Genomic DNA, 17297 nt, shown 5'->3' with positions numbered 1-17297 from the left:
TGGGCTGTGGTTGTAGTTCAGTGGTGGAGCACTAGCACATATGAGGCACTGTGTTCAATCATCAGCACCACATAAAAATAAATAAAAGTATTGTGTTCATCTATAACTAAAAAAAAAATGATTTTAAAAAAACAGCTGAAGAAAATTTAGGAGCACATCTAAAATTTTGAAGCCCTTTTAAAAATATTTTGTCTAGACAAATTTAGTTTGTAACAAATAAAACTTTTAATTCATAACTTAGTACTAGAACAAAGTAAGGGTAAGGTTGACCATGTCAGTGCATTTCTCCAGATGAGACTAAAAATTGTAGGTTGATATGCCAGATTATTACACTTTTTCATATTTGGGCTCCTTTAATTAAAAAGTTTATTCATCATTAAAAACAAAGTGGCATAAAATATTTACAGATTACACAAGTAGTGGTCTTACTAGTGGCACATTACATAAGTTTTACCAAACCCAGCTATTAGTCAAAATTGTTTTAAAATGAAATTTATGTAAACATCATATATAGAGCTTAAAAGTTACTGTAGCTCTACCACTTAGAACAAGTAGGTAATAAAGACCTCTTCATTTGGAACCTTGGATTTGGTTGACCTGACCTATATGTTTTTACTTCACTCTTCCTTGCTTAATCCCTACACCATTAAAATGTGAAGTGTTGCTAGAAATAGTATATCAGTTCATAAGATGAGTAGGAGTCTGGGTAGGCCATTTGTGGAGTCCCCTGGGAAGACATGTATTTTTAGAGAAGTGAGGCTCTGGGTAGGTGTAACCTTCCTCTTACAGTTTATCTTGAACTGTTGGTACGAAAAGGAGTGACTGGAAGTTTGCAGAGTACAATAAGCAAGAAGTGGACATCCCTACTTTATGAAATAACTGTGTGCCTACCAAGAGAGATGGAAAGTCAGATTTTTTTGTAGTATACTTTAGTTTTTTCTTAATTCTGTTTCACGTGTAATGTGTTTATAGGGAAAATAGTTACCTAAAGGATTGAGCTGGATATCTTTTGTAAAAATGACTTTTTAAAAATATTTTTTAGTTGTCAGTGGATCTTTTTATTTTATTTATTTATATGTGGTGCTCAGGATCAAACCCAGGGCCTCACACATGCCAGGCAAGTGCTCTGCCACCGAGCCACAACTCCAGCCCTGTGAAAATTATTTTTAAAAACAATCTTTTATGGGACTGGGGATATAGCTCAGTAGGTAGAGTGCTTGCCTCATAAGCATAAGTCCCTGGGTTCAATCCCCAGCACGGCAAAAAAAAAAAAACTTTTATGTACAGTGACCACGTGTGTTAGTTTCCCTGGAACAGTCCTGGTTTATGCCTGCTGCTTTCACATAGTTAGTAATAGCACCCCTTTCACTCTTAAAATACGTCCCAGTTTGGACCATAAATTATATGCTTACCTTAATTATAGATGGTCATGGAACTTTTAGTCCCTACTTAACAATCCAGTTTTTTTCATGAAGAAGTTCTGATTCTGGAGTCTTTTCTGTGCTAGGATTTATCTCTTGCCCATTTCCAAATGGGCAATTTTTAGAATGCCTTTTTTTTCCCCTTTTAGTCAACTGTATAGCAAGAGACTGATACAGATTTGATTAGTTTTTAAATTTTCGTTATGAAATATTTCTATTAAAATAGGTCTAGGGTTGTGGCCTGGCACGTGTGAGGCACTGAGTTTGATTCTTAGCTCCACATGTAAGTAAATACATGTGGTGTATTTATAAAATATATTTTAAAAAATTTCAATTGAAATAAAACACTTCCTTTGGATTTTATTAATATATTAGTTTAAAGTACATTCGAGAGACCTGAGTATATATTTAGGTGCTAGCACATGTGCTTAATAACATGAGGCCCTGGACTCAGCAATCTATCCCTCCACCCCGTAAATCCACTTGGTTAAGATAAAGGCTATATACATTTAAGTTATTTGGTAAGTTTGTGTCTTTTAAAATTTTTACTTATTTATTTTAGTTGTAGATGGACACACATCTTTATATATTATTTTTATGTGGTGCTGAGGATCAAACCCAGTTCCTCGGATGTGTGAGGCAAGTGCTCTACCACTGAGCCACAGCCACAGCCCAAGTTTGATTCTTTATACCTTTCCTCTCCCTAGTGTGTGTGTCTAAAGAAATGTATGGTTTGTAGAGTTCTACTCTTTGGATTTTAAAGATTAGATTGTCGTTTAATACAGTCCACTGTTAGATGACCGCTCCTACCTATACTTCATGTAAATTAGTGGTTCGTTAGGCTACAAACATACTTTGCAATAATAGTATTGTGTTCTTCCATTGAGTTTCATAGTGTCTACCTGTCTGTGTAATGTTAAGCAATTGTCAATATTCATTGCCTAAATCAGCCATTCTCAAAATTTATGGTCTTAAACATTTGAGATCCCATAGAGCTTTTGTGTCGGTTTTATCTGTGAAGATTAAACATTTGATATTAAAAAGGTAAATTTAAACTATTAATTTTAAAATAATAGTGATAAGCCCTGCTAACATAAGTAATACATTTTTAAATGAAAACTCTTATTTCAAGTTTTTGTTTTTGTTTTTGTTTTTTAACTGTAGATGGACACAATACCTTTATTTTTTTATGGTGCTAAGGATCAAACCCAGTACTTCATACATGCTAGGCAAATGCACTACGACTGAGCTACAACCCCAGCCAAGTTGGCTTTTTTTTTTTTTTTTTTTTTTTTTTTAAATAGTATGGTTTTACATCTTTGCAAATCTCTTTAGTATCAGACTTGATAGAAGACAGCTGCCTTTTCCATAACGGCTTCTGCTTCTAAGATGTGATAAATTGTTTTGATTAAAGACTGAACAAAATCTGGCCTTGTACAGATAATATAGTTAAAAAGGGACGAACTCACATATCACCTGAAAGAATCTAGAAGACTTCAAGGAGTTCTGAAACCACACTATCAGGATCACTGCCTAGATCCATTTTTTCCTTTATGCTTGCAAAGTGGTGATATTTTTATCTCTTCTACATTTATTATCTGGAATATTCCCCCTCACATATTATTTGGCTATAGAAGGCAAGATAAGTGCTTGTCTTACCCTCCCCAGCCCACTCTATTTACCAGTTTTCAAAATAAGGGATCAGTAATTCACCAACCAAAGGTGATCTGTGAAGTGTTATTGTATACTCATGGTTTAAACATGTTTGATATGTTATAATCTCTTGCTGTTACTATTTTTGTCAGTCAGATTGTCCAGTCTTTGACTATTGGCTCTTAAGTCGTTTTGATTCATTCTTAGTAGTTTCTTCACTTGTTTGTTTCTTTGCTCTGGAGTATGGCAAGGTGTTGCAGGATTACTTTGTATATTTTCCACCCCAAACCTGAAACTGACTTTCTGCAAAAATTCCTAGTTTAAGAGAATCTTAAACCACAGTCTGTGTACTAGAAATGTTCATTGCTCTTGGGTCAGTCTTTGTTTCTAGACATTTTCAGTGGTCAGAACCTTAAAAATGTTTTCTTTTATTTTCAAAATATCATTTGTTGGTACATGATAACTTCCATTTCAAATTCAGTACTACATGATGTTTATGTAAACTGATTTTTCTCCCTCTTCCTTACGCCCCAAATCCTAGTTTCCACTAACACCAGTATAAGTTTTCTTTGTACCACAATATACTCTAAACCGTTTAGAATGGTAGAACAATATGTTTACTGAAAAGTAGTTTTTTGTTTTGTTTGCAATTTTTTTTTTGCCCTTTGGTTAAGTCCCTTTAGAGATATTCACTCAAATTACTGTGTTTTGAAATCACTTGGAATAGTTCTCTGTGTTTTTGCCACCAGTTTGATATACAAGAAAGAATAGCTGCACTTTGAGATTTATCAGGGACTACTTTTTGTTTTGCAAGTATGTAAAATCCTTAAATCATTACCAAGTGCAATTTACAAAACTGGATATGGTCAGAAAAATCTAGCTTCTCTCCTAACTTTTTCCACCATGTTCTTTCCCTTTCCTATATGTAAAATTTACAGATACATCTTGAATATTCAAAATGATATTTTGTCATACTTCTGACACAAGAAACATTTTAGTTAGTTTACTTAAAACTATCTCTTCCTGGATTTTTTAGTAACTAGTACCTTTGTTCCATAAAAGAGGAGCAGTGGATTTTTTAATCCATTTTTAGGAAACAGTATTTCTTGATTTAAATAAATCAGTTTGAGATAAGAAATCCTTTCTCTAGTAAGTTCTCTCTTGAAATGCTAGATCATGTTTCTCTCCTGTGTTTTAGGCATACCTGGGAAATGGCAGTACTCATAATAGAGATAGTTCATCAATTAATATATCTTAAATAATTCACCCCTAAAATATATTTAGAAAGGATGTCATCTAGCTGGGAGCAGTAGTTCCCACCTGTAATCCCAGCAGCTGGGGAGGCTAAGGCAGGAGAATTACAAATTTCAAAGAAAAAAAAGAATGTCATCTCTTTTTTATTTTGTCATGTAAAATTTAAACTACTTGATTTTGGTTTTGTGTTTTGGCAGTACTGGGTATTGAACCCAGGGGTGCTTTACTAGTGAGCTATATCCCCAGCCTTTTTCATTTTTTATTTTGAGGCAGGGTCTTGCTGAATTGCTTAGCCTGACCTAGAACTTGGATCCTCCTACTTTAGCCTTCCAAGTAGCTGGAATTGTAGGCATGTGCCACCCAACCCTGCATCAAATAAAAAATTAAATATTTTAAATTATTTTTGTTTGTTTGCAGTACTGGGGATTGAACCCAGGTAGGCTGTACCATTGAATTATTTCTCCAGCCCTTAGGATCCTCCACAGCAGCCTCTCAAGTAAGTGGCATTACAGGCATGTGCCATTGCACTGGGCTTAATCTCATAAAATCTGATTTATTCTTGTTAATTATAACATCTTTAAAAAAAAAAAAGTTTCGGAGTAGATGGCAGCTGTCTTCTATTACGTCTTTATTTATTTTTATGTGATGCTGAGGATCGAACCCCGTGCCTCACATGTGCTAGGCAAGCACTCTACTGCTGAGCTGTAACCCCACCCCCTAACTATAACATCTGAAAGTTACAGTACCATATTTCAGCAATGTATACAGGATAAAAATACTAAATCAGGATATGACAAATGATGAAGAAATAGCAATTAATAAGAATGTGAGAGTTCTGGAATTGGATGGTTTATATTCTAGCTCTGATTTTCTTATTCTAGTTTCTTGCTAAGTTTAATTATTTGACTTAACAGAAATTAATACCTTCCTCATAAAATTGTTATAGGCATTATATAAGCTACAGTATGTAAACTGATTGAGGAAACTGACTGGTATAAAATAAGCATCCAGTAAATGTTAACTTTTATTTTGGTAGTTGATATTATTGTTATGAATATTTGATTACTCCTCTAAACTATGTGAATCTTACTTAGGATAAATAATGTCCTCATGCTATAAATAGTACCTGATTTTCATGGCTCTATGGGTTATATGAAAAGAACTAATTATTAACAAAGGGGTAATTGGTATTTCACTGAAATTTGTTTGAGACCTCTGACTATAAATATGCCAGGGCTTACAATATAAATATAATCACATTTAAAAATTTAATAGAGAAAGGAACTTTAATGAAATAAGGCTCCTTTTCATTCTTCAGATTTAGAAATTATATTATTTAAAATGGCTTTAAGGGTACCATGTATATTGACCAGTTATAGAATTTTAATTGTATGCTATTAGCATCTGCCTTTTAAGTGCCTTCTGATAAAGCTATTTAAGACCAGATTGCTCGTGAATTCAGGTTTTTGTTTTTTTTAATACTTTGAGATTAGGGCGCGATTGAGTAGTGCTAAAATGAATTCAGATTGGATCATAGTATTTTAGATATGGGACTACAAGGTGTAGGAAAGGACAAAATGTTGGACTTCCCCTTCCCCCCAAAAGAAGGCCTGGATCTAAAATGCACATTTTTTAAAAAATACCTTATCTTTTAGAGATTTATGGATGAAATGAAAGGTTGTCTGGGATTTACTTTTTTTTTTTTTTTTTTTTTTTTTTTTTTTTTTTTTTTTTTTGCGGTACTGGGGATTAAACTTAGGGCCTGTGCTTGCAAGGCAAGCACTCTACCAACTGAGCTATCTCCCAGCCTCCTTACTTTATTTTTTTAAACTTTTATTTATTTATTCAGTTTCATTAACTTTTTTTGACAGTGGTTAATATTTTTTTTAAATTCTTTTCATATGTGTAGATAGGGTAAAAATAGTAATAATATCTGTCTCAATCTACCGACCTTCCCATCCCCACCTGCTCCACCCCTCCCCTCACTCCCCTCTGTACAATCCAAAGTTCCTTCATTCTTCCCTGCCCACCCCCCACTTGGGATTTCCTTTAGAGTGGGAAGGAGTTAATGAGTGAAGCAAGATCAACTGTTGGTAATTGTTGAAACTGGATAGTAATTAAATGAAATTATCTATACAATTTTACTTTTGTGTTGGTTTGAAATTTTTCATAATAAAAAATTGTAAATGTAAAATAAAAATATCCATGGATGTGACTGTGGTAGGTCCTGGTAAAGCAGGCCTCAGCGATGAACATAACCAGATATTTCAGTCTCTCTTTTTGATTCTGCTTCCCTCTGAGCCCATTTCCTCTCCTGACCATCACATATTTACAGTGAACAGAAAAATAAAGTTACCTGCAAAGATACATAAAGACTATTAAATTTTAATATTTTTAAAAAGTCTATGCAGATTTTTGGAAAGCATTCCTGACCAGAAGGTTGAGGAAGCAAATTAGTTAATTAACATTATAGGCAGCTTACAGTAGATCTCATTTTATGAAATGGTTGAATATTTGAAAAGATGTCTTATAAAAATGTTAGATTGATACCCAATGATGATGATTTACCTAGGAAAATTAACCAGACACTTGAGTAAGGATGCATATTATTCTTCAGCTAGTAGCAACTCTCAGTAGCAGGTTGTTACAAGACCCCTTATAAAAGGTTCCTCTTCTCCACTTGATAGGATTGCCTTGGAAGCAGGTAGTAGTTCCTTATTTGCCTTCATCATGGCCTCTGTTCTATTCCTCCCCTCTTTCTCTAATGCAGTATACTGAAATTAGAAGCCTGAAATGTGCTGAATATTTTGCTAGGTTCTTTTATGAACATTATCTTGCTTAATTCTCAGAACAGTGCTCTTAGGTGATTTACAGTGTAAACAAATTGAATCCTGTGGTAAGCCAAATCTGGTTGATTCCAAGGTCTTTTCATTATACCATATCTCCTACTGTATTTCTAGGACCTTTCACAAACTCTACTGATAAAATCTTTCCTGTGTTTTTGACTTTGGATATTGCTACCTGCCTGTAGTTTTGATCTTTTTTTCTTTAGGATACTTTACTTAAATTGCAAGTGTCTCTGGATCCTAGGATATGGATAAAGAAGGAAATGATAGTATGTTATTGGGAGTTGTTCTTACTGAAGTGATTGTAAATTCTGAAATAGGCCTCTTCCAAGAACACTTACTTTACCATTCAGTCACTTTGGAGTCTCCTTTATCCCAGATTGACTGTAGTTGAGGGAAGAATATAGGGCAGAAGCTTAAGAATTCCTAAAAGTGTCACATCAAATTTTTTTCCTGCATTTTTCTGAGGAAATGGTTTATAGTCTTTATCAGATCTTTAGAGATGTCTATGATTACTCCTTAATAAGATTAAGAACTATAGGTATCAAGCTGGCAAGGTGGGGCACACCTATAATCCCAGCGACTTAGGAGACTGAGACAGGAAGATCACAAATTTGGAAACATCCTCAGCAATTTAGGAATACCCTTTCTCAAAATAAAAAGGACAAGGGATATAGCTTAGTGGGAAACCATGGATTCAATCCCCAGTACAAAAAGAAAAACTACAATTATCCTAGGATTTGGTTCCTAAAATAGCATAAGTGCCAGAGTCAGTTACTTTAATTCTTGTTTTTATTTATTTATTGATTGATTGTCATTGTACACAAATGGGGTACAACTGTTGTTTCTCTGGTTGTACATGAAGTAGAGTCGTACCATAATTTAATTCTTGATTGGCCTGAAAAATGACTGGCTTTGACCATTGGGGACAAACTGCAAAACACTATGAAGCCCACCTATGAAAGCAGTTATGTTTTGTTTTGTTTTGTTTTGTTTTTTTAATCAAAGAAATGATTTGTGAATTAAGCTATTTTTGTCATTCAAATAATTTTGCTACTTAGAGATTGAGGCCTACTTACCTTACTTGTATAGACTTGATATAGATGCACACTATTGTCCTTGATAAGCTCAATTTTTTTTTAAGGAAGTGAAGAAAGGAAAGCATTAATAACAGATCTAAGAAGTTAGGAAAGACTTCCTAAAGGAATTTGTATTTCAGGAGAGTAAGGAATGGTTTATGAGTTAGTGCCTTTGTAATATATCAGGCTGATTGCTAAGATAAGGCAAATATTGTCTCCTTTGAGCAATTCACCAAAGCATGTTTGGTAGGAATTCAGAGGTGTATGTGTGCTAACATACTAGCTAAGAAGTATTTTGAGTCTGAAATCTGTTAGTAAACAATAAGAAGCCAGTCACACCCATGATTAATCTTGGAATATTGGTACTAGAACAAATGGAAGACTAATGGGGTTTCCTTATTTTCATATACAGATTCGAGAAATAGTTGGAATTTAAAATGTTAAAAGCGATCTTGAATCTTCGTGGATTCTTAAGAAATCCTAAATTCGCTGGTCATGTAATTTTATTTAGAATTCAGGAATATGTATAAAGACGTTGCTTTTACAGAAGAGTTTCATGGTGGCTTGCCACTAGAACCCAGTAGGTAAATGGTAGGACACCTTTTGAGGCAGGGATCTTCTTTCCCTTTTGTCACCTGTAGTGTGATTTATTTACCAACCTATAAATTGTTAATGGTCTTTAAGAACATATAATAAAATGATCCTATGCAAAAGTATTGTTAACTTTCCATATAATTTTTAGAGTTTTTCTAATCAACAGATAAAATTTTTTATGCTTGGAAAAAAATTCATTTTCCCCAAAAATACTGGGATCCACTACTTTTTAATTAGTAATGGTGATCCTATCAGGCATTAGATAAAGTGTGGAGCATGGAATTTTTTAAGGCTGTGTTTTTACATTGGTTACCAAGTGTTGAAAGAGGAAGATAATACAGTGTTCAGAAATAGTAATGTTTAAGAATTGAAAATATTTTGCCCAGGAAAAAAACGAGTTAATAAATAGAAGGTGTTTTAATGAAAAAAGAAAATGGATCATGAATAGAAATCTTAGGATACTTTGTGTTTTACTCTGCCAGTTCAGTGCTAGATTCTGGGCATTGCCTAGGTTCAAACTCTGCTGTGATGAGAAAACCAACAGAGGTCACTCGAAAAGACAGTAAAATCACAGGGAAAAACATGATATATGGTGGTATTTATGCTTTGTATAAGAATTTGAAGCAACTTACTCTGCCACTTGTATTTATTAACCAAATAGTATTATTTTATCAGTCTCCTGGGGCTAACTTAACTTAAATAGTAATTATTGACATGAGTCCCAAATACAGATGAAAAGTTTACTGAAACTGGATCAAAAATGAGCATCTGTAGCAAAGCTTTTAAGTCATTTTTTACATTAAGTACTGAGAAATTTTGCAGTCCCTGTTTAAATATTTCTGATGCTTGGATGATTGGAACCTTTGAAGGTCTTGGGTCTCATACAGGTCACTAGCTAGTTTAACAGAGATATCCATGTTCATGGACTTCTAGGGAAATAATGTGCTCACCATTCCAAAAGTTGCATAATACTCAGTAACCTACTGTATGAGTAAATATAGGCTAGTGTTTTACTCAGGCAAAACTTACCAGTGCATATCAGTGTTTAAGTTGTGTGTTGTTACTTTTTAAATTAGAAGTTATTATAAATTTAATCTAATTATCAATACAATTTATGTTGATTTACTTGGGTAATAGATTGTATAGGGTTGTATATTTGCATTGATGGTGATTTGGTCCTATTTTTCAATTAACTGAACTTTCAGATTTAAATACTTTGTAATTCAAATAAGAATCATCTGAATATCCAAAATGATTTTAGTCTGTGATACTCAGCTTCAGTACCATTATTTTTTCACAGAAAAGTGTACCTCAGTGGAGGAGATGAACCTTTTTACTTTGTGTCACAGTAAGAGAACCTCTAAAAATAAGAAGAGCTAACCTAAAATGCAAGCCATCACATCTGTTTTCTAATCAGTCTTTGTCTTTCTGGCAGGAGTTTATGAAATGTCACACTTCCTTTTTCTGCCTTATTTTGGGATGATTCTCCCATACTTTATCCATTTTTATATGTTGACATAGCATATAGGAATGCTGTTTTGTGCCTCTGACACATACTTATAGTTAGCCCTGCCATAAAGAGAAATGTGCATTCCCAATAATGCATGGAATTTTATCAACAAACTGATTGTTTTCATGATTTTTCTTAGGAGATTTCAGTGACCGAGACATTTTTTAATAATCATTAAGTGTATACACATCAAACTAAACAATACTTAGAAAAGCTAGCAATTAAATTGCATGGGTTTGTAGTCCATCTGAACTTGCAAAAGAATGTGATATGCACAACTGATATATATAGAAATATATATATTTTTTCTTTTTTTTGTGGTGCTGGGGATCGAGGCAAGCACTTTACCAACTGAGCTATCTCCCCAGCCCACAACTGATATTTTTGAAATTTGCCATAAAACAATTCTGGGCAGGGGGAAAGTGTATAAAATTGGCCATGAATTGAGATTGTTGGTTAAAGATAGGGAACATGGAGTTCATTGCAGAGTTGTCTGGAGTTTTATATTTGTTTGAAATTTTTCGTAATACAAAAGTTTTTTTTTTTAAAGATGGGGGAAACATCCAGCAGGATAAATACTGTGAACAAAATTTTGGAGGACAGGAAACACGTTAATAACTAACAAAGAAGGTCTTGTTCCATTTAAGCAGAGGAGTTTGAACTAATCCAGCAAGTACTAAGGGAGCCATTGTAGGCTTCTGAGATGGAATGATCACAGTTGAAGATATGTTCTAGAAGGGTTAACATAGAAGAATGTAGAGTAGATTGGAAGGTTGAGAATCTAGAAGGAGTGAGACCAGTTCATTGATACAATGCAACCTTGAAATCATTACAAGAAGTTGAGAAGTATTAGTGAATGGATTGCTGTAAGACGATTTCTGAAACATTTCAAAGGAAAGTAGTAGTTCTGTAAGCAAGTTTTCAGTCAGGTGCTCCAGCCATCACAACAAAAAGGAGGATCCCCACACACGTCCTTTTGGCCAGGACATGAACCATGGAGGTGTCAGGTGTCATAGAGGAGTATACTAAATGAATTTGTGGCTAGGTAAAAATTAGGTCAATATTTGCGCTATGTCCTTTAGTCAGTCAGTACAGATAAGCTTCTTACAGTTCCAGGGTTTCTTCTCTTTCCAAAGGTGATTAAAAATGAAGCATATTTTATGCCCCTGTGGCAGAACCACTAGAACAGAATCTTGATAATCTGTTTGAAAACGACCACTTAAATCTTCTAGTGTACTTGCTTTTTCAGTCAGAATTCTACAGATGCCAGCTAGATTACAGATGGCTAGCATAATTTGTTTTTTCATTACTGGAAGAAGAAATTTAGAACTGATTGCATTCTATTAAAAAGATTATAAGTTATCTCAACTATAAGAAAAGACTTGGTTCTGAAATATTGCTTCATCTAACTTTATTTTGAAGATTCCAACAAAATTAGGGAGGGAATGAGATCTGCTATTTATTATGTAAGAATTTTAGAGGAAAGTAACACATCTGAACATATTTTGTTTTGGGAGGGTTTTTTGGCAGTACTGGAGATTGAACCCAGTTCTACCGTTGAGCTACATCTCCACTCCTTTTTGTTTTGGAGACAGGGTCTGGCTAAAGTTGTTGAGGCTAGTCTGGAACTTGGAACTTGGTATTATCCCTGCTTCAGCCTCCTGAGTTACTGGAATTATAGGCATGCACCACAGTGCCCTACTCAATTAGCAGTAGTCTTAAAAGTGAATCACAGAGCTTGGGGGTATGGCTTAGAGGTTGAGTGCGTGCCTGGCATGCGTGAGGCCCTGTGTTGATCCCCAGCACTAAGGGGAAGAAAAAAAAAGCGAGTCACATAATTGTGGAGAATTCGCAGCTAATTTTATTTTAGAATGCAGAGGATCTTCTAAGGGGGGGGGGGAACTGTACAAGGAAATTTAGAATTGAGATTTAGACCTTATGAAATTTAGCCTTCCCCTTATCACTCAAGAACTCAGTTGTTTATGGAAATGTAAAATGGTTTTAACTTTGTGGAGGGTCGTTAGTTTCTTCAGTACTAATAAACATGTTTATGCTATTCTAGTAATTCCATATACAGGAGTTTACCCTCAAATGTTTGTGCACACACAAAAAAATAGATAAGAAATGTTTGTGCACATGTATAAAGAAAAGGATAGGGGTTGGGGGTGTAACTCAATGGTAGGGCACTTGACTCGCATGCATGAGGCCCTGGGTTCATTCCCTCACACCACACCAAAAAAATATATTTAAGTACCTGAATGTTCAGTACATCACTCTATATAGTATGGGAAATTAGAAATAATCTAAACATCTACCTTAAGAGGTTGGATAGAAGAAAATACTTTAGCGTAATTTAAGGAGGAGAAGTAAATGTGTACATATTGATATAAAGATGTCAGAAATACTGCTTAAATTTAAAAAGCAGGTTATAAGGTTACTTGTATCTTGGGGGAGGGAGGTACTCAAGAATTTTATTTCTGCTTTTTGTTCTATTTTTACATTTGTTTTTATAAGTTAATTTTAAGTAACTTTATTGACACAGCCATGGGGGGACTATTGAGCATATCAGAATTAAGCTTCACATTTCTTTACTGCTACATTCTTTGCCACTTGATCTACCAAGAATCACAGAACATGCGTGGTCAGTTTTTTTCTTCTGTATTATGAAGAAATTTTTTTCTTATTTGGTTCATCCTTCATAAAAATTTCTAGGAGACCAGTCAGTGATGAGCTTTGTCTAAACAGCATTAGGGATTTTGAAAAGAATTTGTTTCTGTAAGAGACTCTTACACTGATAAACTGTGAAGTGGGTTAGGGTTTTTGGGTCGAAGGAGTTGACTCAGTTATAAGGGCACATTTTAGGGTTTTTATTTTATTTTTTTTTACCCCTTCTTGGTTATAAAAATGCAATACTTGGCACATAGGCAAACCTAAAGAGATTCCAAATTGCCTTACCCTCACCTACTTTGGATAAAAGAAACATCTTAAAATAGCACTTAACATAGTTTTTATATGCATAGTCATTACTTTATGTTTGTTGAATGAATGAAACAATGAATTTAAAAAGGCAAATCTACATAATATAAATGCAAGGTGCCACGCACAGTGGCACAAGCCTGTAATACAGACTACAGAGACTGAGCCAGGAGAATCAGGTTCAAGGCCACCTCAGCAACTTATTGAGACCCTACCTCAGAATAAAATCAAAGATCTAGGGATGTACCTCAGTGGCAAAGTACCCCTGGATTCAATCCACAGTACCACAAACAAAAAAACAGCAGAAACAATTCAAATTTATCTAAGTCCCAGGAGAGCCAGGAATTTTAAGATTTATCTAACAGCACCAAGAAATAAAAACAATTAGTTTTAATTCAGATGTTATCTGAAGTAGTAATTGCTTTAGTAAAGTTTAAACATAAAAATCATCTTAACTTTCTTACAAGTTAGTAAGTGCCCTCCCACTGACCTGCACCCCAAACCCCACAAGTTAATCTTTTCATAGTCTCTTTCTTCATCCATAATATAATGAATTATACTCTAAACCATAAAACTCTGGAAGCCATCGCCTAAATTAATGAAAGTGTAATGGATATTAATGCCCTATAAATGTACATAATTTCCTTTGTAAGTAAAAATGATCTCCATTTCAGGGTTTGAAAATGAAAAAGGTTCAAATTCACAGAGGTGGCCAAGTGTAGAGAGGTATGAAGGTTCTCTTCCTTTCTAGTGAGGTACATTGTTGATAAGAAGTCTCCATAACATGCTCTGATACAGAGGATACAGGATGTATTCTTAGCTCTTTAAGGATTTTAAAAATCTAATTTCTTCAAGGGAATCATCTGTATTTGATAATTAGAAGACTTCTTTCTGATTTTTGTTAAGAATACAAAGAGTCTGAACATTATTGATTAGTTTAGCAGTAAATATCTGTTTTTTCACTATTGTGTTGAACATAAAATATTTCTATTTCTTCTGTGTCAAAATAATTCAAGATCATGGTGTTTAGTTCTGTTACTTGTAGTATATAGTCTTACACTACCAATCTTACACTATACTTACCAATACTTGTCTCTTGAGGTACTACTAAGTACAACTTGACCTCAATAATATTCATTATAAATGAAATTTTTCATGGAGAAATTCTTACTGTGGAATAGAGTGAGTTTTCTAATTGGCTCTTAATTATTTTCTATGGTAGTAAACTCCAGAGTTTTTATAGACCTTTGTTTATTATGCCAAGCCCAGTAGCCCCTAGAGAGAGTATAATTCAAGCAAAGGAACCAAAGGATAAACTGTTGGCATAGGAGAGAAGAGGTGGGAGACAACGAAAATTTTATATTGGTTTTAAATTACTAAATCATGATGTTTTTTCAGTCTCTTAATGTTTACCCCAATCAGTGTTTCTCTCTTCTTTCTCTCTTCAGCCCTGAACTCCTAGATCTTTCACCTGCATTCACTTGCTTCAGATTGTAAGCCTGTATCAGTTGCATGAACTTTTTACTGCATCTCAGTGCCTTTTTTCTTAATGTCTTATTTCTGATAATTCCTGTCTTTCTCTTCTAATGCTTATCACCTCTCTCTCATGTAATTTTGTTTTGCTTTTATTCTCATGTTTCCCACGTTGTTTGCTCTAGCAAAATTAAAATACATGGCATTGGAGAAGAGTGAAAATCATTTTTAGCCATATTCAAGTTATTAACAGCTCCTCTTTCTTCAGATACTTAAAGAGACAAAGCCATTTATATTCTTATTTGTGACAAATGCTAGTCCATGTGCACTTATGGACTTACGGAGAGCAAGTCAGTTATTATTCCTTTGTTGTACACATGAGAAAACCAAGACGAGAGACATTACATAAACTGTCTAAGCCACTTGGCAATGCCAGGATACCCAGAAATTTTCAAGTAGAAAGAAATGCAGTAAAGAGTTTACTTTGAGGAATTTAGGGTTCATCTGTTTTAAGTGATTTTTCTGAGGTCACCAGACAAATGAAGTTGTAGGTTAAAACTCAAGTTTTTTAGCTCTTCCATAACACTTCTCCCAAATTAAAAAGCTTTATGTTGTTTTTCCTTGCTCCAAGTTTAGGTTGAGATGGAAAATAAACATATGTAATTTGTGCATTTGATGAATTAGTTCTCAAACAAGATATCATGTAGGTAAAATGTAGTTTTATATTTATTGCACTTTGAGTTGGCCTATGATTTTAAAATTGAGGGTAAAAAGTCATCGTTCAGAAAAATTCCTAATATTCTTTCTCCATTCCTCCTTTTTACTATTTTATAAAATTATTCAAAATAAGAACTGAAGAAGCATAAAAATATTTAAGAAAAAATTCAGCTTTACATGTATAGCAGAATTTTGAATAATCATGTTCAAAAATTTGATATTAAAATTAATGACTGCTTTTTGACCCTTGTTGAAATTTTGTGAAATTTCTTTTTCTTCTTGAGGAAAATTTATTCATTTAAAACCCTATTTAAGATCTATTTCAGAGTACCTATTAATTTTTGCTATTTAATAGTCCCAGATATATAGGGATAGTCCTTTGGACTGAGTATATTGATTTCAGGATATATCTTACATGCTTGTGTTATTAAATCTCTGTTTAAGAACTGTTGCTTTCAGAAATAAATTTTGGTTGTTTGTGGCTTCTGGCTAGTTGAGTTTAGTGAATTGAGATTTGCTACACATAGGGTCTTTAAAAAGTGAGAAAAAAATGCCCCGTAATTTTTTTTTAACAATACAGTGTGAAAATCCTGATATCAAAACTGGAAAACAGGCCTAGAAATGAGAACTCAAGGGTGGATTTTTACTTACTTTTTTCTTTATTTTTTGCAGTTCAGGGCCTTGCATACACTAGGCAAGTACTCTACTGGAGCTCCAGCCCTTGAGAAGATTTTTAAAATAGGGAATTTTTTTTCTTTTTAAAGTTTGATTCTAAGTAAATTGTGGTTAATAAAATGAAAAAATGATCACTGACCTTCTAGTAAGATCAGAAGTAATATTGTAATATTGTTGCCCCTCAGTCATTGTGAAATGAGCTTTTTGTGTCAATCTAACAATACATCTTTTTTTCTCTATTAAGATGCCAGTATTTAACATCAAATCCCGTATAATTTCAAAATTATGAAATATACCTCTCTGACCCAGAATTAGTATGTATATTTGTCTTTATTTTAAAATCTCATAATTGAGTACAAGGTTTCAGGACAGTTTTGAAAACTTTAGAGAAACCATTACCTCCCAAAAGGTTTTCTTATGAGAGTGAGGACTGGAAGTGTAAATTTTCTTTGTAATGACTTTACTGTTAATATATATGCTTGAAGAATTACATTTATAAAAGTAAAAAATGCTCAGTATTTTGTTTTAAATGCAATGTGGATACATATTGCAGAGCCAAAGGAATTAAAAAGAAAAGGACATTTTGAGAAAATTACTTGTTCTTATAGATCTGAACATATATTTACTTATGTTTTGTCAGAGACTGCAATTGAGGAAGAGATTTGGTGTTCTCCTGGTTTATGGAGAAAGTTGATCAGAAATTGTTTCTTGGCTGAGCTGCTGTCTGCATAGGCTGTTAACAATTGTTTCTCTGGCAGCAGATCTTGTTCATCAGGATTGCATCATTTCTGGGAGAATGGCCAAGGTCCACAGCCTCAGTACAAAGACTGTCTGAAGCATATGAGGCCTGTTCTTTTTCTGAAGCGGCACTCCTCTTCCTGCCAGTCCTCTTCACAGGATTACTGAAGCAGACTTGTTCTGAATTTCTTTCATTGGATTGGCTGTTTATTGGACTCTTGTCTCCCAGCTGCTTCCGGCTCACCTGTCTGATGCAATTTTTCTTCTGAAATCTCTGTTGGAATTGTTTTTAAAATACTTTTGTTTGCCTTCTGTGAAAGTGACCAGACAGATTATATGGGCCTTGGGCTTTCAGCAAATC

General features: G+C 34.0%; 1 protein-coding gene across 14 annotated transcripts in view; it reads left to right on the top strand.

Annotated features, from left to right (window-relative positions):
- SETD5 (SET domain containing 5) overlaps positions 1–17297 on the top strand; it is a 74205-nt gene that overhangs the window by 8709 nt on the left and 48199 nt on the right. Inside the window, exon 2 of one of the 14 annotated variants that reach the window (XM_079122412.1) lies at positions 4746–4824. The exons of the other annotated variants lie outside the window; for them this stretch is intronic. The gene's annotated coding sequence lies outside the window, so the exon portion shown is untranslated. The remainder of the gene's footprint in view (positions 1–4745; positions 4825–17297) is intronic. 14 annotated transcript variants of the gene reach the window in all.

Source organism: Sciurus vulgaris, assembly GCF_902686455.1.
Source record: "Sciurus vulgaris genome assembly, chromosome: 19".
Classification (NCBI taxonomy): domain Eukaryota; kingdom Metazoa; phylum Chordata; class Mammalia; order Rodentia; family Sciuridae; genus Sciurus; species Sciurus vulgaris.
Note: the sequence above shows the minus strand (reverse complement) of the source record. Positions and strands in the feature narration are given on the sequence as shown.